At 37.7% G+C, this 22839-nt stretch overlaps 1 long non-coding RNA gene across 1 annotated transcript in view; it reads left to right on the top strand.

Moving 5' to 3' along the window:
• The window catches only part of LOC116419721, a 99463-nt gene extending 88904 nt beyond the window's left edge, over positions 1 to 10559 (top strand). Inside the window, exon 7 of the long non-coding RNA XR_004230005.1 lies at positions 9138 to 10559. This is a non-coding gene — a long non-coding RNA (uncharacterized LOC116419721). The remainder of the gene's footprint in view (positions 1 to 9137) is intronic.
• The last annotated feature ends 12280 nt before the right edge of the window (positions 10560 to 22839 follow it).

The raw sequence follows: 22839 nt of genomic DNA, 5'->3' as shown, positions 1-22839 counted from the left end.
ACAGAGGGACTCATATATCTTAGATATCTACTCTGAGAAGGTATCACTGAACACCAAGTCATCCATCCCCATAGGGACAGCTGTGGTCTCAGGGTGCAAGGCAGCAACGATTATCTCAAGTAAGTGGGGCCAAATGGTTCTTCTTAAAGGAGGTTGGCCATCACTCTTATGGAGTTATAAGGCTCAGTCTGTCACTCTCCTTCCAGCTGATATAAATTTAGCCAGTGGACTAGTCTTTTTAAACTTTTATTTTTTTAAACTGAAGCTATAATTTCACTGATACAGGGAACTCACAACGAGGAAACCTTTTTCTTTCTTGTTTTTTTTTTTAAACCATAATTTTTCATTTTCAAAATACATGCAAAGATAATTTTCAACATTCATCCTTGCAAAACTTTGTGTTCTAAATTTTTCTTCCTCCCTTCCCTCCCTCCCTCCCCTAGACGTCAAACAATCCAATATAGATTAAACATGTGCAATCCTTCTAAACACATTTTCACATTTATATGCTGCATAAGACAAATCAGATCAAAAAGGGAAAAAAATGAGAAAGGAAAAAAAGCAAGCAAACAACAAAAAAGGTGAAAACACTATGTAGTGATCCACATTCAGTCCCCATGGTCCTTTTTCTGGACGCAGATGGATGGATGCGGATCCATCACAAATCTATTGGCATTAGCCTGAATCACTTCAATGTTGAAAAGAGCCAAGTCCATCACAGTTGATCATCACATAATTTTGCTTGTTCTCTTGGTTTTACTCACTTTACTTTTCATCAGTTCATGTAAGTCTCTCCAGGCTTTTCTGAAATCACCCTGCTGATCATTTCTTATAGAATAATGATTTACAGAAACCTTTTTTTTTTTTTTTTTTTTTTTTAAAGAAGATGGGCACCTACTTTGCATCTTAAAGTTAGAGAAATTCTTATTTTAAGTGTATTGTGTGGTAGATCCCTTTGTCAGGTTGGTGAAACTTATGGAACTCTTCTCAGAAGAATGTTTTCAAATAATTGAAAGAAATTTTAAATTTCAGTTAGAATTGAGTAAAAATAAAGATGTAACTCTTCCCCCCTCCCTCCATTCAAGTTTAAGAAATTTTAGGTTAAAAGACTCTATAGTAGAGTTGCTTAGGGGCATGGAGAAATTAACATCTCCAGGTTCTTACAGCCAGAATATCTCAGAGGTAGGACTTGAATTCTTATTTTATCAGTATTGCCTGGGTTTTCCAATTAAGGCAGCAGTGAGTTGTCGGTCAGTCGGTTAAGATACATTAATTAAATTTAGGATGTGTGGTAAGTTCTATAGATATAAAGAAAAGCAAGAACTACTCTCTGTCCTCAAACAGCTCACATTCTAATGGAATTCATTAAACCTGGCCTCTCCCTCATAACCTTACAGCCAGAATCTCCCCTCTCCCCCATCAAAAGACTTATTTGGGCAGGAAGAAATTATTCTAAGCCTGAGCTGGGGACATTCCCTGGATTTCTTGTGGACCTGAAAGCTCTAACTGAAACAGTAAATCTGCCTCCCAAGCTGTCCCTATGTACTAATCTTTCTGTATGTTTAATAGGTAGTTGAGTTTATGTGAATGCATATTTGGGTGATTCTTTTTTTTTTCACTTGAGTTTTGTGCCTGATGAAATGATGATGTTATCTTACACATCTATTAGGGCCCACGTATCATGTTGCTGCTTAGTTTCAGATTCACAGGCAATAATCTTCAATTTGCATTGCGTTTTATGCTTCTCTTGGAGCTTTTCCCATTTATCTCATTGGATCATATGATGATTTAGAGTTTGAAGGGGCTTTAGAGGCCATCTAGTCCCACCCCCTCATTTTACAGATGAATGGATGAATAAAGCATTTATTAAGCGCTTACTATGTGGAAACCTCCAATGCATACTAATGGAAAGGTGGGAGTCCCTATTCTCAAGGATCTTGAGTGCTAATGCATTAAACAACACATATGGAAGGTTTCAGTTGCAAATCAAATGGATTAGGAAAACAAAAACCTATAGAGGTTAACTGACTTGCTCAAGATCACACAGCTAACATAATGATAATAGTAGTCTGTGTTTCCAAGGCACATATTTATTGTATTTGACTCTTATAACAACATTGTGATACAGGTGTTGTCATTGTGCCCATTTTACAAATTAGGCAACTGAGGCTGAGTGGGTAAAGGATTTAACAAGAGTTAGTCACCTGCTATAGGATTTGAATCGAGTTCTTCCTGATTCCAAGGATAGCCCTTCTATCTTTCAATTGCTTTCTTAGTACTAAGCCAGGATATTTGTCCTTATTCTATAAACAAGAAAACCGAAACACTAAGAAATTCTGTGAATTCATATAAAATAAATCCCAGACACCAGGATGAATTCATCAGGGCCTTCACATTTTAGAAATGAAGGATTTCACAAAAGTGGGAAAGGTCTGGACAAGATTGAAGAATAACGAGTAGTTCAGTTTAAGGGGATAGAGTATTTAGGAAGAGAAATTCTAATATAAAGCTGGAAAAGTAAATTTGGAGTCAAAATGTCAGAGGACTCTGAATGGATTTTACCCGGTACGTGATGCAAAGATTTTTGAGCTGGGGAAGGATATCATCAAAGTGATGCTTTAGGAAGATACTTCTGAGAGTTTTCATTATGTAGAAGAATTAGAAGAGGTAGAAAGAAAGATTTTCCCTTGTGCATGGCCCTTTAGGCCCTAAAAGACTATGGTGTTCTCTCAAATCATAGAAGGAAAATCCAACTTAAGTCTCATTATGGGATGAGACAAAGAAGGATTGGAGCCTAAGAAAAGATCATGAAATTTTCTACTTTGCCATGATTCACTTAAGATTTGACAAGTCCTGAATCTATCAGGACATTATTTTCCAGCTAAGCATTATTTGCTCCCCTTTCAAGTTCCCCCAATGTGAATTGTGCTCAGACCAAGGCATGTCTTAGGAATAGTCAGAGTAGATGTTTGCCTACACTTGATGTGATTGAGGAATGAGACTTCTAGAGCTCAAAGTACCTCTACTCCTAATTTCACTGTTAGGATTTGATGTCTATTTAGAGCTTCTAAGCAGTGAGTGGAGAGAGCTTCTGCTCTAGAGACAGAAAGATCTGAATTCAAATGTGATTCAGACACTTACTAGCTCCCTTCCCATATTTTACCATTGACACTGCCTTCTGACTTCTTTGGAACTCTCCACTACATCATGGTGCTGAGTATTTTCTTGTCTTCCCCACTACTTATCAGCTTTCCTTTGCATATTGTCTTCTGCCAATTAGATTGTAAATTCCTTGAAGACAGGGATTATCTTTGTTTTTCTTTATATTTTTATTTTCAGCATTTAACAAGTGCTATGCACATATTAGGCACTTAATAAATATTTATCGATAAACTGCATAATCCTGGACACTGAGAGAAATGACTATTTCTTTTTTATATTAATAACTAATTATTGTATTAAGACCAAAGTTTCTCTCCTTTTCTACTTCCTCATCTGGAAAATCAGCCACTGTGGGAAATCTTGGGCAAAGACTTAGCCAGGCTAAGATCTATCAAAGACCATAGAAGAAAATTTCAGTTTAATTGAATGGGAGAACTATATTTATTCAGACAGGTCTGGGAAAAAGGATTCTCTATTCTGTCAGACGGATGATATGGAAATTCATAAGTCTCTTTGACTAAGACTTGAGTGATTTAAGTCACTTACTCCCAAGATCCTTATTAGAATGAGTTCCCACATCTCATTATAATATTCATTCTCTCATTACTTGTTAACCAATCAGAGTCTATTACCAGCCTTAGGAACACTTCCTTCCAAGGACATATAAGCATTGGGTGAGTTCCATGAGGGGTTCTTTGGCATTTCTGAGTGCTACTGACCTCTTTTATAAATAACATTATTAATAAAATGATTAAATTACCTAGAAACTGTCTTTCAACTTTTTAAACATTTCAGCACTTAATCTCAGTTTGCCTCAGTTTCTTCATTTATAAGATGAGAATAATAGCACTCATCTTTGCAGAGTGGTTGTGAGGATCAAATAACATAATAATAATTGTCCACCAGGGAAGGAAGGGAAGAGGTAGTTCAGGCTCTGGAAGTCTTGTTCCTCAAATCACATCAAGTGTAGGCAAAAACCTACTATTTTGACTATTCCTAAGGCCTTGCCCTGAGCAGTCTCACATTGGGGAAATTTGTCTTTGCCTCCTTGGCTGGCAAATAATGTCCTTATAAATCTAGGATTTATCAAATCTAAAGGGAACAATGGCAAAGTAGAAGATTTCATGATCTTTTTTTAGGCTTTAATCCTTCTTTGTCTCATCCCATAATGAGACTTAAGTTGAAATGACACCAAAGTACAAAGTACATAGTAAATTCTATATAAATGTTAACTGATATTATTATTTCTTTGGAGTATATATTATTATTCTCCTCACTTTTTAAAAAATATAAATGCCCTTAGGTAGGGCAAGTTAATAATAATAGTGATAATAATAACAGCTAGTCCTTAGAGTAGCTAGTTTGGTAGCTCATTGGATAGGCCTGGAATCAGGAAGACTTGAGTTCAAATCTATCCTCAGACACTTACTAACTGGGCAAGTTAATTAATCTCAGTTTCCTTATCTGTAAATGAGGATAATAAAAGCACCTCCCTTCCAGTGTTGAGAGGATTGAATAAGATAATAATTGTAAAGCACTGGGCTCTGCTTTGTGATGTGATATGACCATTCTTCAATCTGGAGTCAAAGACATTGCTCTTTGATGTTTTCCTGTGCAATATTTGAAGAGTCTCTTAACCTCTCTGGGAAAAAAGTAGAGGAGTTAGATGAGTTAGACTATGAATTTTGTCTTCTTTAGAGATTTGCATCAGGCCATCTCCCACTAGTAGATCCCACAGGGGAAGTTTGATCCTCCTTTTTTCTGCTGGTAATAACTGGAGACTCTAGACTCTTTCCATCACTAACCAACAGCAATAGAGAGCTCTTGGCAGTCGATAGTTTAGTAAGAGATTTGGTGAATAGAATTGAGACCAAGAAAAATAAAGTCAACATTTAGTTCTTTTTTAGAAAGGGATGAGGTTCCTTTTGAATGACAGAAAGTACTCCATCTGAGATGATGTAGTGCTGGAAATAATAATAATGAGAAATGGATGTTTCCTGCCCAATTTCTAGAGCCCTCTGATGCCCTGTGAAAAGATTTTCATATTCAAAAATGAAAGGATGCTGTCTGGTAAATATAACTGAAATAAACCCCAGATACTGTCTGATAAATGCAGTAGGGAAAGAGGGCTCTGCATAGTTCTGCTTGTTTATTTGGGGGCCTTCTGGGTTAGGAAGTAAATGATCATCTCTGCTCAGTGGAATTCCTATCCATGGCTGATAATGGAGAGGGAAACTAAGTCTATTGAAAAAATCCTTGGAATGAGAGCTTAGAATGGTCACAGAATAATAACTCTACAGGTAGCAGAAAACTTAAGGGGCTTTCATATCCATTTCTAGTTTCATTTTGTAGATGAGGAAACTGGGATCCAGAGAGTTAAATGACTTGCCCAGATTTGCATAGGTATAAATAGTATAGTATTTGAAGAGGAGCTCCCTTATCCATTCCCACTGTATCATGGTTAAGAGGCAACATGGTTATATACACATATACACATACTATCTATCTATCTAGACAGAAAGGAAGGCAGAGAGAGACACAGAAACATAGAGACAGATAGACAGAGATAGAGAAACACACACAGAGACAGAGACAGAGAGTCAGAGAAAGACAGAAAGACAGAGGAGACAGAGAGATAGGGACAGAAAGAAACAGAGACCGGTATGTGGAACTTGGAGTCAGATAAATCTGGACTCAAATCCCTCTAAAATTTACCTAATTTCTTTGAGCCTCAGTTTCCTCATCTGAAAAATGAGAATAGAAACAACATTCAAACTACATTTACTAATAACAGTTATTTAGCAGTTAAATGTCTATAAAGCTCTGTGCATATATTATTTCATTTGATCCTTATGATGAGATGTTACAGATAAGAAAACAGAGATTCTTTAAGATTCCAGAGCCTGCCTACTTCTTATATTAAGCATTATATAAATATTAACTATTATTATTGTCATTATTACTACATGAAACTATTTCTTAATCTTTTTGGGGCTTGTATGGGTAAAATGAGATAATGTATGCAAAACATTATAAATGGCAGTTGTTACTCTCTTCTCACTTTTTGCCAACTTATTTGACTTTGAATAAATCAATAAACAGTTATTAAAATAATTAATATTGCACAATAATAATAATTAACATATAGTACTTACTATATTATCACATTTATTGTCACAATTATTATCTCATTTGATCCTCCCAACAACAACAGTGAGGAAACTGAAGCAAAATCAAGTGACTAGCTTAGGGTCACATAGCTTATAAGTGTTAGAGGATGGATTTGAATTCAGGTTTTTGCCAACTAATTGCTCCTTAACTCATTTACGTATCTATTCATTATTAATTCATTTGTCCATTCATTCACTTATCTCTTCTGTATTCATTTATTTATTTACTTATTATCTCTTACAGTCCTCCCAATTGAAAAAAATGACAAATGTAAATAGTTAAGGCCCTCCCCCCCCAATTTCTCACATCTGTTATGTTCAAACATGTGTGTATTCTTTTGTATATCTAACCCTTCACCTCTTTGTCCTGAGGTGAGTGATATCTTTCCTTGGTTCTCTGGAATCATCTGGCATACATTTTATTTTATTTTAAAAATTTTTTATTAAAGCTTTGTATTTTTCAAAACATATGCCATATTAGCCCTTGCAAAACCTTGTGTTTCAATTTTTCCCCCTCCCTTAGATGCCATACATTTTTAATACTTTGATTCAGTCATCAGTATATCCTGTGAACATTACTTTGGGGCAAGTCAATTTCTTTTCTGGATTCGGGATCATAGACCTGTAAAATAAAGAGGTTAGAAGAGATGATTTCTAAGGTCCTTCCCTCTTGTAACATTCTGTAACATCATGGTTCTATGTATCTTTTTAACCAGTATTAAATCATCCAGAGAGCAGTGCAATGCTACTTTGTATAGCATCTAACATGTTGAATGCCTCATACAAAGAAAGATGATTTTTCTTATCCTAATTTTCTATATACTTTTATATATACATGTATTCTGCATCTAAAGCATAAGCTTCTTGAGGACAGCAATGATGTTAATGGTTTTGTATCTTTATTGTCTAGCATATGTGGATTGCTTGAATGTTTGAATCGTTTCAGTTGTGTCTAACTTTTTGTAATTCCATTTGGATTTTTCTTGGCAGATACAGGACTTTGCCGTTTCTTTCTTCAGTTCCTTTAACAAATGAGGAAACTGAGGCAAAGTGACAGTTAGAAAGTGTCTGAAGCAGGATTTGAACTCAGGAAGTTAAGTCTTTCTGATGCCAGTCCTGGTAGTCTGTCCATTATCCTGCCTAGCTACCCACAACATGTACTTAATAAGTGTTTATTGTATTGATTGATCTGGTGTATGGTATAGTAAAAATGAATGCTAGTAATCAGAGAAGGTGAGTTCAAGTTCTAGCTCAGGTGTAAATTAGTTACTTCGACCTTAAACAAATCAATTAACTTTTTTTGAGCTTCATTTTCTCCAGTTGTAAAATATAAACAACAATGATAATAAGAGTTGCTCTACTTTATTCTAAAGGGTTGTTGTGAGTAACAAATGAAATACTTCATGTAAAACAGCTTTGAAAATGGGAAAAGTTACAAAATGCAAGGTGTGACATTTCATAAATTAGGTATCTCTAGTAATAGCTATTTTCTTACTTTCACAATAGAATGAAAATTGATATTGATAGCCTGCATTTTATTCCCAGTTTGGCTCCTAGATAGCTGTGTGATCTTTGAAAAGTCATTTTCTCTTTTCTGGATCACAATTTCTTTATCTCTGAAAAATGATCAATCACTGAATTCCTTTCCAAATCTGATTCTTCATAATTTTTTTTTTTGACTGTAAGCCCTGGACATATAGGGAGACTGACTTAGGAAGGGTCAGTTTACTTTTGAATTCTTTTACTTGGCAGATAAAATCAATCAATAAACACTTATTAACTATCTACTGTGCAAGGTCAATTTTTTGGTTGTTATTCAGTCTTGTCCAACTCTTCTTCATCTCATTTGGGCAAAGACCCTGGAGTGGTTTACCATTTCCTTTTCCAATTCTTTTTACAGTTGAGGAAACTGAGGCAGACAGGGCCTCATAGCTAGTAAACTGAGGCTGGATTTGAACTCAGGAAAAAGAGTCTCTTGGCAATTGCTCCACAGTACCACCTAGCTGCTTTTGAGGAAAACATAGTCCTTCTTGAAAAGAAATTACCTGAGGATAAAACTGAGAATGAAGATACAGGCCATTTCTTGGACTGTAGCTACTTAGTTTCATGGAATTATTGACCCTTAGTGCCGGAAGGAGAATTTGAAGTCATCTGATCCAACTCCCTTATTTGATTTTAATGTTTTATTAAGAACTTTACACTGACCATCAATGTAACTTGAGTTGCTAAGGGACTATGAAAATTTAAATTACTTAATTGCAACATGTTGAGTATTATAACACAATTCCAGTCATCCTCTCTAAGTTCCCATAAGAGTTCTTTCTCCTTTTATTCTCATTTCCTTTTTTTCATATAATTGTAGTTGATACACTAAATTCTTCTAGCCTTTTTTTTTTGTTTGTTTTTCCCTTTGTGTTTTGTCATACGTTTCCCTAGATTTCTTTGTATTTCTCATGATTATGGACTATTTATTGCATGTTGGTATTCCATTGCAGTAATAGCACACTTCACTTAACCATTCTCCCATATTGTCCATATTTACAATTATCTCATGACCCCTATTTCACTTTACAGATAGAGAAATTGATTTTGCTCCCTGTAAACTCTGAGTTGGGGTCACAATAACTATTATTGTGATATAATTTTAACAATAATTTTGAATAGGACCTTATAATTTCTTTTTTTCAATTATTAAAGCTTTTTATTTACAAAGACCTTATAATTTCTAAAGTACTTTCATATCTAGTAGGTCAAGATGTTGGTAACTTATACTCTTTGCCTTCTCAAATTATTATTCTTTTCCAGGCTACACTCCTGACTCATCTCCATTGGACTTTCTCTACCAAACCATAGAAATCTCTTCACTGTGGAAATTCATTGTACTCCTGATTTCATATTGGAAGAATGACTCCAATCCCTTCAACTTCTAATTGGATATTTCTTTCAAGAACTATCATTTTAAAGTATAAGGCCAGGTCAACCATATCTTTATTCCTCTTGGTTTGTACTGCTGATTTATAAGACTTTCTCTACTTTAATCCCAGTCAAATACTTTCATCATACCCTGTTTCCATGATTCCTTTTAGCTCTTTTTTATGAGTTGTCTTTCTCCATTAGAATGTAAGCTCCTCAAAGACAGGGACTATGTGCTTGTATTCCAAGCTCTTAGCACAGTGTCTGCCCCATAGTAAATACTTGTTGACTTGACATAATAGATGTCTAATAAATGCCACTTGGCAAACTATTTTTCTATTTGAAAATAAAACTATGAGTGGAAGGCAAATTCTTTATCAGAAGTGATTGGCTTTTTGTTTTTGGATCCCAGTGCTTTCTTTGTAGGAGTAGTTATTTAATAAAAAAAATTTTTTTTAATCAAATTGAACAGTGTCAGCAATAATTTAATTATCCAAGTGTGCCCACTGAATTAGTGGTAGAATTGGATCCACACTTAGGACTTGGTCTCATAATTTACTTCATCACCTCAAACTTGACCAGCTTACATGCTTGCCTCCAGTTCTCTGGGATAGCTGTCAGGAAAACCTAGAATGATAGTTCCTTAAAACTATAAGGGATCTTAGATGAAAGATGAGGGTACTCACTGAAACTCATCTCTAGGCATTAAAGAGGGGAAATTTCTTGCTCAAGTTTCCATAGTGTGGAACTTAGGTCTTCTAACTCTTGAATCCAGAGTTTTTCATTATACTACATTGTCTCTATTCAGACAGTTGTGGGCTGGAATATGTTATCCTTGATTGTAAGTGAAGAAAAAGCTCAGGCTAGAAGGTGAGAAGGAAAAAAGATGGTTCAGTCTCTCTCCTTCCTCTTTCCACCTTCTGATATAAAAGAATAAAGGAAGGAAGGAGCTGTAGCCTAAAATAAAATGACTTCAGTCTTGACTGTCTGAAACAGGAATGGGCTAGAGCTTGCCCTCTCCTAAAGATTGAAGTTAGGGTGAGAAGGGACCCTGTTCTACAGTTTCTGGGACATTTAGAAATGGGAAGAGTCGGGATGATTTCCTTTTATGTCAGGATCAACAGATACAGTGGAAATAGTCCTTGGTTTAGGGTCAGAGTCATCAGCTTCACATTTTGTGTATAACTACTTATCTATGAGACTTCGTATAAATAAATCACTTAATATCTCTGAGATGGGTTGGATCAGATAGCTTTTAGTAGTTAAAGGGAAGGACTGATTGTCAGAAAGATCTGAGTTTGGGGGAAACTAGATGACACAGTGCATAGAACACTGAGCCTAAAGTCAGGAGGATCAAATATTACCTAAGGTACTTAACATTTTCTAGCTGTGTGACCTTGAGTATGTCACTTGACCCCAATTGCTTTGGAGTGGGAAGACCTGAGTTTGAATGCTGTCTCAGACACTTACCAGCTGTGTGACCTTGGATAAGTTATATAATCCCTCTGTGCCTCAGTTTCCCCATATTTAAAATGGAAATGATAGTAGCACCTATCTCACAGGGTCATTGTGAGAATAAAATGATGTGTAAATCACTTTACAAACTGTAAAGCACTATCAAGGCCAGCTATCATCATCCTCATCATCAGATAGTCTAAAGTCTAATCCCTTTTTAGTTCTATTGTTCTTATGATTCCTCAAGATACACAAAGCTCATTCCTGCCTTAACACCTCCACAAGTTGACTTTGTTCTTTTAGAATATCATCCTTACTCCTTTCATCTCTAGAAAAATATGTGTAGCCTTGAAAGTTCCAGTCTCACTTATTGTAGAAAGACTTCCCTGCTCATCGTGGCCCTTACTGTATCTCCCCAAAGATACAGGAACAGACTTTCTTCTGTCATTTGCATCAGGTTTGCATATGCTAGATATATATATATATATATATCTATATCTATCTATATATCTATATATCTATATATCTATATATATATATGTAGTAGATATGCTAGATTGTAAATTTTGGAAAGGCAAGGAATGAGCCTTATTTTCTTTGAATCTTCCTCATAATCCTCTGAATACCCAGACAGATCTGGATATATGATAATAACTAGGTAAAGCCATATTGTCTAATAATTGAAAGAAGTGATCAGATTGTCCTGCTTTGTGGAGACATTCATCAGCCTCCTTTCCCTATTTCTTTATTGTCTCACATGCTTCTTAATTTCTTGTTTTGAAATTCTTTGAGTCCTTAATTGGGTTTCAGGATCAGTGGTGCTGGAAAGTCCACATGAGCTTTACTGTTTCATAGGAAGCTTTGAGAACGCTCTTGTCTACTCACATACTCTCTCCCTTCAAATTTATCTTCCGCCTGAGTTCCATATCAAGAGAATTGTGGTCTCTAGGACTGATCAGTATTATTGGCTTATAACTTCATAGATTTAAGATTGTAGGGGACCTTAGAAACCATCTAGCCCAACGCACTCATTTTACAGATGAGAAAACTGAGCTCCAGACGGTTATACAGAAAGTATCACAGTAGAGCTGCATTTCAAACTCAGATCTCTCAGGTCCAACACAATTTTTGTTGTATTATGATCTTCTCCTCCACTAAATAATACTGACTCTCTGAAGGTCAGTCACTTAGAAACAGTGTCTCCTAGAGAAATTGAGGTTATTCTCCATCCCAAGGGAATCTATGAAGGAGAGTGGGATTCAGGGAATCCCAGAGTGGAGATCCCTCTCTCAATTACCTCACTTCTCTCAGTAACGTATAGGGGAGGAGATGAGCAACCCATCACATGAGATTTGGAGAGAGAAGTGAGGCCCCTGGCCAGCCCTGTGTCTCTCTGAACAAATGGGGAAGGGGAAAAAAAAAATCAAAACTTTAAGGTATATGAACTGTGAAATTAAATCGAAATACTCAAATAAGGAATCACATAACAACATAAGCAAAGATGTTTACCAGGGCTTGAAGTTAAATACAGATTTTTTCATAAACTCAAACACAGAATGCAATAAAGTTCTGTGGAATGTTAAATATAATTTACAGTGAAAAAATGTTCCCTGCTGTCATAAACCTCCTTGCACAGTGTCACTTATCGAGAGCTGGCCCGAGAGAAAGGGAAGTCATATAGTGAAGCTTTCACCCTGGCAGTGATCTGCTGGTCTTCTCTAGGTCTGTCCACGCCATGCCGCTGAAAGGAGAGGAACAGGAATAGCGCAGACATGGGATCATACTCCTTGTCTTGGACCCCAATCACAGTGAATGATCTTAGGATTTGTTGATTGCCCCAAACCCGATCAAGAAGTTGCCCGAGTTGGGCTATGTAGAGAGAAAAAGCCTTCTTGCAGGCAGCCCTTTATTTCTTTGCCCATCCCCCTGGCTCCCATTGTCTGCCTGACATAAGCGCTCCCCCCACCCCACCCCGTTCCCAAACTCCCAGCACAAAGGAAGCATCTGGATAGCATAGCCTGTGGGTCTCGAGTCACGGCTGGTGGATTTGTAGTACATTCAGATATATTCATTAAAACGCTAATCAAGCAGAAGCTCATGGGTAGAATTGTCTTAGAATAGAAAAACGGTCAAAGGAAAAGCCGTTGTGGCTCCAAAGAGCTCCCTTTTACTCTTCCCACACTTTTACCCTCAACCCCAACCATAAAGATGGATATACATAGCTCTTGAACTAGCTAACTCCATCACTGCTGAAGAGATATGCAAATAGGACTCAGAAAAAAAAAATGATTGTTGATGTTCTCAGTGTTATCTTTCTCTCCCTTTCCCACTTCATGTGTCCCTCTTTCATCCTTCAGGTGCCCTCAAGGTCTCTCTCCAACTTCTTGTCAAAATCTGATTTAAAGGAAGAGGTCTGATTGTAGCTATGGAGGGATTTTATTGGATCTCTGTGTGTGTACATACGTATATGTGTGTGTGTGAATATGTCTGTCTGTCTATCTCTTTCTGTCTTTGTCTCTGTCTTGTCTTTCTGTATCTATCTCTCTGTTTCTCTGTCTCTCTGTGTCTCTGTCTTTGTGTCTCTGTCTGTTTCTCTCTGTTTGTCTCTTCCTGCTTGTCTGTCTGTCTGTCTGTCTTTCTTTCTCTCTCTCTCTCTGTCTTGCTCAGGGAGGATTAATGTGAGTCCTTCTTAGGGAATCACCTGGGACTCCACAAAACTGTAGCATGCACAGCAACCACATCCCACAAAACCGTTTCAGCAAATGGACTAAACCAAGTTGAGAGCACCTGACAGGCCGACAGCCAACAGGTGAATTAGAAGGATGATTGCTCTCTGGCCGAATGGGCAGATGAGAACAATTTGTTCCAACAGCCATGAAGACAGCTGAAGCAGGTGCTATGGAGTGCTTAGAACTTAGTCAAACTTTCATGACTCTAAGGTCATCCACCACATCCCAGGCCATTGCTAATCATCTTGACTTTTGTCCTGCCACTGGACTTCAATTACTCTCTTTAATGGAAGAAAGAGTAAGGCTGATGACTTTGTACAAGTCTGTCTCACATAAATCTGGTTCATGTATAAGTCAGGACATCACTTCATGATGTGATTAGTGCTCTTTGAAAATGAAGGATGAACAAGAATAACAGTAGTGGCTGTAGTAGAGATAGTACTGGGTTCAAAGAAGTTAAGACCCAGCTCTGACATTTTTTTGTGACACTGGTCAAATTACCTAACCTCTCTGGGCCTGATTTTCTTATTTGTAAAATGTAGATAATATTTGCAGAGTTTTTAATGAGGAAGGTGTTTTCTCAATCATAAAGTATTATATAAATGTGATTGCTTTTATTGTTAACATTAAAAATCCTGAAGTTGAATGTCTCTGTGGGGAGAAGTAATATGAGTCATCAGAAAGGTATAGGATTTGGTTTCAAAAGAGCCAGCTGTAAATCTTTTAACGTGAGACTTAGTTTGCTTTTCTGTAAAATGAGGATAGCATAAATTATTTTCATTCCACAGAACTTGAATGCATTCTGTTTGAGTTTATGAAAAAATCTAGGTGGCAAAGTGGACAGAATGCTGGGCCTGCAGTCAAGAAGACCTGAGTTCAAATGTGGCTTCAGATACTTACTAGCTGTGTGACCCTGGACAAGTCACTTAACCCTCTTTGCTTCAGTTTCCTCATTTGTAAAAAGAGCTGGAGAAGGAATTGATAAATCACTCCAGTATTTCTGCCAAGGAAGTCCCAAATGGTGTAACAAAGAGTTGGGTGAAACTGGACAGCAACACTAACCAGCAATTCCTGATACTGGGTAGGCTGAAACACAACAGAACAACTACAACATACCTGTTGTAATAAGAATCAAATAAGATCACGGACCTCATCTTTTATTACTATTTATAGTTATGAACATAAAACATCTTTGCAAACTATCCATTGCTCACAGATAAATATTGAGAGGTGATATAGATCTATATATACATATATAGCTAATACTTTAAGACTTAAAAAGCATTGTACATATCATTTCATTTGTTCTTCACAATAACCTTATCATCTAGATGCTAAAGGGATCATTGCCCCCATTTTACAAATGAGGAAACTGAGAAGTTAAATAATTTGTCTATAATTCAACTCAACCAATAAGTCTTTTTTAAGTACTTATGACAATGCTATAGAGTAGGGATTCAAATCCCAAGAGAAACAAACCTTACCCTCTGGGAGTTTACATTCTATTGGGGAAAGATAGCATGTGTGTATAAATATATACAAAATAAATGGAAGATAACATGGGGGTATTAAAATTGGGGAGATGTCAAGAAAGACTCTAATCTTTCTCTCTTTTCCTGTTTTCTTTTCCCCATTCTTCTTCTTTCCTTTATTGGCAGAAAAATATAATAGCAACTGTGCTAGAGTTAGGAGATTTGAGTTCAATTTTTGGCTTGGGCACTTATTAGTTTTTAGGCCATGAGCAAGGAAGATATGGTAGAATGACCATTAGCTTTGGAATCAAGAGATCTGCCTACAATAATGATGATGATGATGATAGCTAGCATTTATATATCTCTTTAAGGTTTGCAAAACACTTTACATATGTTAACTCATTTGATGCTTCCAACAATCCTGTGAGGTGAATGCTATTTCTATCGTCATTTTAGAAATGAGGAAATTGGGGCAGCTAGGTGTCGCAATGGGTCGAGCACCAGCCCTGAAGTCAGGAGGATCTGAGTTCAGATCTGGTCTCAGACACTTAACACTTTCTAGCTGGGTGACCCTGGGCAAGTCACTTAACCTTAAAAAAAAAAAAAAAGAAAAAGAAATCAGGAAACTATGAAAGAAAAGGAAAAAATAATTTGTCCAAAGTCACACAACTAAGAGGTGTCTAGGGCAAGATTCAAATTCAAGTCTTCCTGATTCCAAGTCTTGCACGATCTTCCATACCATTCATCTGTCTTCTCCTACTATTCCAACTTCACACTTAACTGGACCTGTTTCCTCATTTGTATAGTGAAGTTGAATGAGATGGACTCCTAAGCTCCAGATTCTGTAATAAGACATTTAACCTCTATCAGACTCAGTCTCCACAACTATCATTTGGGGATTATAATGAATTAACAACTTCACAGGGAGGTTTTGAGGAAAATCTCTCCCAAACCATAAAGTGCTATCAGAAGATGAAGTGTTCTTATTGTTATTTGGCAACTTGAGCACATTTGAATTTCAGGTTCTAAAAATAAATAAATAAATCCCCGGCTGTTTGAACAATGAGTATTTGCTGTAAGCCTGCTCAGAGGGTGTGTATGGTTTGCAGTGATGGCTTGTCGTCGCTGCCCTCATCTCCTAACCGCTCTGGCCACCTGTACCTGGCATGTTATAAATTACATGAAGGTGGGGCCTCCGTGTGTATGTGAGTGTAGAAGTCCATTTTGTAGCTTTTCGGTTTCATTTGTAGTCAATCTGACGTGAAATAGAGTTTCTGGGCCAATTGGGAATTAGTAGGTGTGACTGAATACCAGGTATCTGACCCGAACACTCCTCTCCACAAAGATCCTGGGCTGATGATCTCCATTCCTTACACTGTTTTTTAACCAAAGCCAAATAGAAACCCAGCTGAGGGAAAACTGGCTCCTTGATGAAGGAAGCTGACATGATCTGTCAGCCGGGACCTGGAGAGCAAGAGCCAGAGATGAAGCCAGGGAAAGGAAACAGAGAAATGACATTTACCTGCCAGAAGATACTGGGCAAGTCTCTTCCTGTCTCTGAGCCTCAGTTTCCTGCTTTGCAAAATGGGAGATCACATTTCTGCTACCTCCCTCCTGGGGTTGTGAGGAAAGTATGTTAAAAAACATACGTGATTTTGTCATTTTCAATTTGACAATCTTAGAACGTTGCTTGAGGCACATAGAGATTAAGTGAGTTACTTATAGAGTCAAATACCTAGTAAATGTCAGAGACAGGATTTGAAGCCAGGTCTTCTTGTCTCTAAGTCTAATTCAGGATTTGCTCCATCATGCTGTCTCTCTATAAACTTGATCTAAATGAAAATATGTATTATTGTTATATTTACCATCTTTTGTTGGGTAGGCTATGCTTAGAGCACCAAGATTGCTCTTATATTAATCCAGGTTCATATGGAATTTTTATAACCCTTCTCTCTCTTTTCCCCAACAACCCAGATGAGTTTTTATTATTCTTTATAGTGAATTCTTCATGAATATCTCACAACTGTTAATAAATAACTCATTTGATTAATGAATAACTCAAATAATGGGGCCAATTGGTGGTATTCCTCAGTAAATATGCATCATGCCTCAATACTCATTCCTTTGATTTGTAAAGATGAGTCTATACTGGTCCAACAGTTCTGCCCCAGATCTCTGAAAATATTTAATGACAGTAAAATATTTGTATGGTACTTTATAGTTTAGAAAAATATTTCCCCCTCTCTTTTTGTCATCTCATTTGATTCTGACAATAATTAATTCACTTCAATTCAGTTCATTTTAATTGAATTACATTTCGATATACTTCAGTTTTATTTAATTCAACTAGTTTTTATTGAGCACCTACTAATGTATTAGATGATGCGCTAGTTTCTGACTACAGAAAGAAAGAAAAGAAGGAAAGAAGAAAAAAAAGAAGGAAGGATTGAAAAAAGAAAGAAAAGAGGAAAGGAAGAAAGGAAAAAGAGAAAGAAAGAAAGAAAGAAAAGGAAGGGAGGAAACAGGGAAGAAAGGAAAGAAAAAAGAAAGGAGGGAACCAGGACAGAAAGAAAAGGAAGAAGGAAGGAAGGTAGAAAGGAAGAAAGGAAAGGAGGGTGGAAACAGGGAATAAAAAAGGAGAAAAGAAGGAAGAAGGGAGAAAGAAAATAAAAAGAAAAGAACAAAGAAAGAAGGAAACTAGCTTCTGAGAAACAACAACCCTAAGAGGTAGGTGGGGCAGGGTTTATTATCTATTTTTTATAAAGGATGACAATAAAGTTCAAGTTAAATGGATGACACAAAATTATGCAAATTGTAACAGAGATGAGACTTGGCCCTGCATCTTTTGACTTAGTTTCACACTCTTTCCAACATGGCACAGTAGTCTAGGCTGGTTATAAAACCAAACTTAGTATTTGTGAAAAATGCCAAGACTTTATGACCACATTTGGGAGATATGTATGTGTGTGTGAGAGGACATATAAATTTAGTTTAACTGACATCAATATTCCTTCCTAAGTACAGAGCTAGTCAAAAGAACCAAAATTATTAACTACAGATGCCTAGAAGTGAATCTTGACCTAACAGATACACGTTTAAACATATCTCTTGAGAAAATGCTCTGTCTTTCAGTGCAAGGCATTTTGAAGGTGCCTCACAGTAGTCTGTGAGGACTGCTGCCTGAATCACAGACTACTTAGCCGCAGTGAAAGGTCCTGGAAAGTGACTCTCATCTGATAAATAAGCCCTTTCAGAACCATGGACACAACACTCCTGAGGGGTAGGTACCTGCATGCTGTGGGTCCGTACAAGGGCTAATTCAGGGACACTTACCCCACTCTCCCTCATCTATAAAGTCCCCAATGGGATGGTCAGTTTGGAATCCTCATTTGCCAGAATAAGGATTTGCACAGTGCTTGGCATTTATGGGCTTAATAAATAAACGCCCGCTCATTCAAGAACCCTTTAGATACTTCTTTGGATTTCCAGCCTACTTAATATCAGTGGTGATGTTGTAGAGGATATTTTCTGTAAACATATTATAGGAGAAAAACAACAATGTACTCCAGAACCATTCCAATTTTAATGAGCAAGTAAAGCCTGTTGGTTTGCCCTGAATAATTTTGTTACTAACCACACCACCATAAAACAAAACAAAACCGTAAGCCACAGACCAGAGTAAAGAACTCCCTGCTCCCAATTAGAAGAGTTTGAGAGTCTCTGATTTAGTTCATTCCCTTGCTTCCAAGTGGGAACCCAGAGTGGCTGCCAATCAATCACACAAGGAACGTTTCATGAGCCCCTACTGTGTGCTATAAAGCACTATAATAGTCTTTAGCAAATGCAATTACCTGTGTCACAGAGTTGTGATGAACAAAGTATTTTTGGTGAGCCTATAGAATCACTTATTTAAATATAAGTTCTTTTTATTTATCATAATAATAACCGCTTATGGAAATATAAACTAATAATAAATATATAAATATAATTTAATAATAATAATAACCACCACCAGACTTTCATTTCTTTATTAATAACAGCAACAAAAGGTGATTCTTGAGAAATCTTGTAGGGCAAGCCTCCTAGTGAGGAAGCTCTTTGTCTCTAGCCTAAATCCCTCTTGCTGTAATTTACACCATCACCCCCTTCCCACCCTATCATCAGCAGAGATGGAGAACAGCTGGTCACCACAACTCCTTACAAATAAATCCCTCCAGGCCTACAAGTCCTGAAGCAGAAGGCTAGAATGTGGCTCTCCTGTGACTTCTGACTGGGTCCTGATAGATACGATCCTGCAAACACATTACTTTTCGAAGGCATCCAAAAGGGGCCCCTAGGAGAGGGGGCAGATTGGTATCGGACTCCATCGGCCTCTCTGCCTGGGCCCTATTAATCGGAAGGGGAGATACAAATGCGAGCTTAAAAAAACCACCCTACCCCACCACCCTGAAACTCATTTTCAGGCTTTGTCAAGGGAGGGGAAAGAAATTGGAGTTGCTATCATGGTCTGGCTGGAAAGTGTGGGTCGCAGGGGGATGGTACAGGATCCTTTGTGTCACCAAAGTCCCAGGTGCATTGTGTACTGGGCAGAACTTTAGCTTACAATTTAGGATTAAAGTAAATCCTAGTATTTTTCTGCATGCCTGCCTGCTCCCTGGTTCCCGGAGACTGCTGGGTAACTGCCTATTATCCCGTGGTTCCACTCCAGTGCCCTCCCCAATAAAACTTTTCATATCCTTATAAACGAACTAGATTGCCGTGTTATAAACATTTACACTGTGCTAACAGATCATCTCCGCACATCAGAATTGGCTAAATTCCCTTTTCCAGATGAATATATTGAAGGAGATTAGAGATATGATAGCTTTTCAGATTGCTGAACCCAGAGAAATTAGTTTAGTGAGCATTTACAGAGGCTAAATTGGAACCATTAAATAGTGGATTAAATTGATGGTACTTTCATTGTCTGTCCTTCGGAACTGCTGTAAAATCAATTAGCCGTCACTATTCCATTCTCCATATAGTGAGATTGTCAGCTTGCCTAGAAGCCTCTGCAGAACCTCACAGCAGTAGCAAGCAGTGTGAAAATACACCTATTAGGTGATGTGGCATGAAATAACATCATAGGGCAGAATGTCCCAGTGAGACTTATCCCTGCCTTATCTCTGCTTTAACAGAGAGGGGACGGACAATGCTCTCGGGTGACACTCTTATCCTGCCAACACGAGCGACTCCACGCTCTCTGGACCAGCAATTATTGTGGCCCCGAGCAGCCAGCCTGGTGAGAGTCCTTAGTCCAATAGCCCGGCTCCCCCATACTGAGGGGGGTGCTAGGGAAGGCTTCCAGACAGACGCGAGGCTGGGGGGAGTCAAGTGTTCTCTCCCATTCTTTGGAGACCCCAGCTCCCCAAAAGGAGAGTGGGGAAATGCTGGAGAAAGCAGGGACCTCAGAAGACAGCTAGCTCTGCTTTCCAATTTTGTCAATGAGCAACTGAGAGGGGAAATGGACTAGTCCGTCATCACATAGCGAGTCCGTGATGGAGCTTCCCAATGCATCCTTTTTTTCACTGTACTGAAAGCAAGGGACATCTCTAGCATAGCACAGGGACATCCCTGAAGGGTGGCTATTCTCCTCAATATTTTTACACAATTGAAAGCAGGCAGCTTTCAAAAGGAAAGTCACCAATGAGTATTGCTGAGAGATGTCTGGAAAGACATGCAGACCGGCTCAACTTTTGCAGGAGAGTTTAATGCTTATGAAGCTCACATCTTTTTTTCCCCTTTAAACAAGCTATTAAATGTATCTTTTTATCCCTCACTAGAGTTACCCCTTCCCCGAATTATTGTGTAAGACCAGCAGTACTACACACCCCGAAACAAGTAAGGAAAGATTGTGCCTGGGAGAACAACTCCTGAGACTTATTAGTTAAGGTTGATGATGTCTTTCAGACCAATTGGAGACTATCTTATAACGAATATAGAGAGAATTACCAAAAACAAGAGAAGGGCAGTAAAGATCTCTAACTAGGATAGGGCAACTAGAACTTTGTTTCAGGGTGCTGAAATTCACAGGTATCTCTAGTACTGGCCTGAGGCACTCCCATCCCCACGTTTCATGCACACATACTAAGTGAGCTTTTGCCCACCTAGCCCTACCCTCAGTGACTTTTTCCTCTTAGTGAATGTACCCCCTCTCCCCAAAATAGCTAATTTTCCCTTTTTCTAAACCACATAGAATTATTAGTTTCTTTAAGAACTCAACTCAGCCTCCTGTAAGAAGCCTTTTCTGATAATCTGTACCCTTCGCTTCTACAACCTTCCTTCTCAGGCAATATTTCATATACTTTATATTTGTCATTTACTTTGTACTTATGTACTGATTATTTATGTATTGAGTATGTACTTCATATGTTTCTTCCCCAGTTACAATATGAGTTCCTTAAAATCAGGAACCATTTTTATTTTTGCTTTTTATTCTCAGTGTTCAGCAAAGTGCCTGGCAGTTAGTAAGCACTTACTGCATGCTTGTTGATCGATTGATCAGATGCCCATAATATTTCAGGCACTGTGTTCAGCACTGCAGATAAAAACCCTAAAGCAAGAAAATACCTGCCCTTAAGTGACTTATATTCTTTAACTGAAGAGAGAACAGAATGAGAGCAGTATTTAGTAAAGCAATAAGATGGAATTTTCAGGCCAAGGAAATGTTTTGACTCTAGTTCATAAAGAAGGTTGTTCAGTCATTTCAATCATGTCTGATTCTTTGTGATCTCATTTGGGGTTTTCTTGGCAAGGATACTGGAGTAGTTTGCCATTTCTTTCTTCAGCTCATTTTACAGATGAGGAAACTGAGACAAATAGGATAAAGTGATTTGCCCAGGATCACACAACTAGTAAATGTCTGAGGTCAGTTTTGAACTTGTGAAGCTGAATTTTCTTGACTCCAGGTCTGGTACTCTAATTACTGTATCATGTAGAGATTAGGGGATTAAAGATAACAGATTCCTATAGGAGGTGCTCTACCATTTACCTGGTGACTTCAAGGGACTGATCCTCAAGTTGCCTTTTTCCAGGGGTTGGAAAGGGAGCAATCAGCCCACCTCATGGCATGGGCTCAGCTTTTCCTCATTGCTCTGTGGAGTCATTGTCATTCCTTTACCTTTTGTTTTTCCTACTTTCCTGGAGATTACATTCTACTGCCAGCTTTGGGTGAATTAGGGCCCAGTTTCTTAAACTATAGTTTGTGACCCCACATGAGCCTTAACTAAATGTGGGAGTTGCAAAATTATTATTTATGATCAGTGTTTGATTTGTATACTTATTTATATACCTACATACCAGGGTCACATAGATGTTTTTCAAACAAAAAGGGGTCACAAGTGGAAAAAGCTTAAGAAGCCCTGATAGGGGGTCTCCTGAGAGTATTCCTCTAACAGAATGGGAAGATAAGAACAATTTGTTCCAACAGTCGATCGAGAAGATGGCTGAAGCAGGTACTGTGTCGTGCTTAGCACTTGGTCAGGCATCAAACTCGCCAAGGTCATCCACTGAAATCATCCTGACTTTTGTCTGGACTTTGATGACTCAGGAAGAGAGAGTAAGGCTGATGACTTTGTGCAACTCTGCCTACTTAAATCCAATTCACACACAAGTCAATGGTCATTGGTCCTCTTGGAAAATGAAGGATGAACAACAAAAGCATTGGATACATGGTATATTATTCTGAAGCTTCTACCCAGGAAATGCTTCATTAGACTAAAGGGGAAATTTTAGACTGTTCTTTTATCCTTCAGCATACTACAGAAAACTTATTCAGCCTTTTTTTTTGGTTACAACCTCAGAGAGAAATCATATGATATAATAGCTAGAAGAGTTTTTAGGTATCATTTAAATGAGTGGTTCTCAAACTTTTTTGGTCTCAGGTCTCTTTTACATTCT

This window comes from Sarcophilus harrisii, chromosome 1 (assembly GCF_902635505.1).
Source record: "Sarcophilus harrisii chromosome 1, mSarHar1.11, whole genome shotgun sequence".
NCBI lineage: Eukaryota > Metazoa > Chordata > Mammalia > Dasyuromorphia > Dasyuridae > Sarcophilus > Sarcophilus harrisii.
The sequence above is the reverse complement of the archived record's forward strand: the minus strand, read 5'-3'. Positions and strand labels throughout refer to the sequence as shown.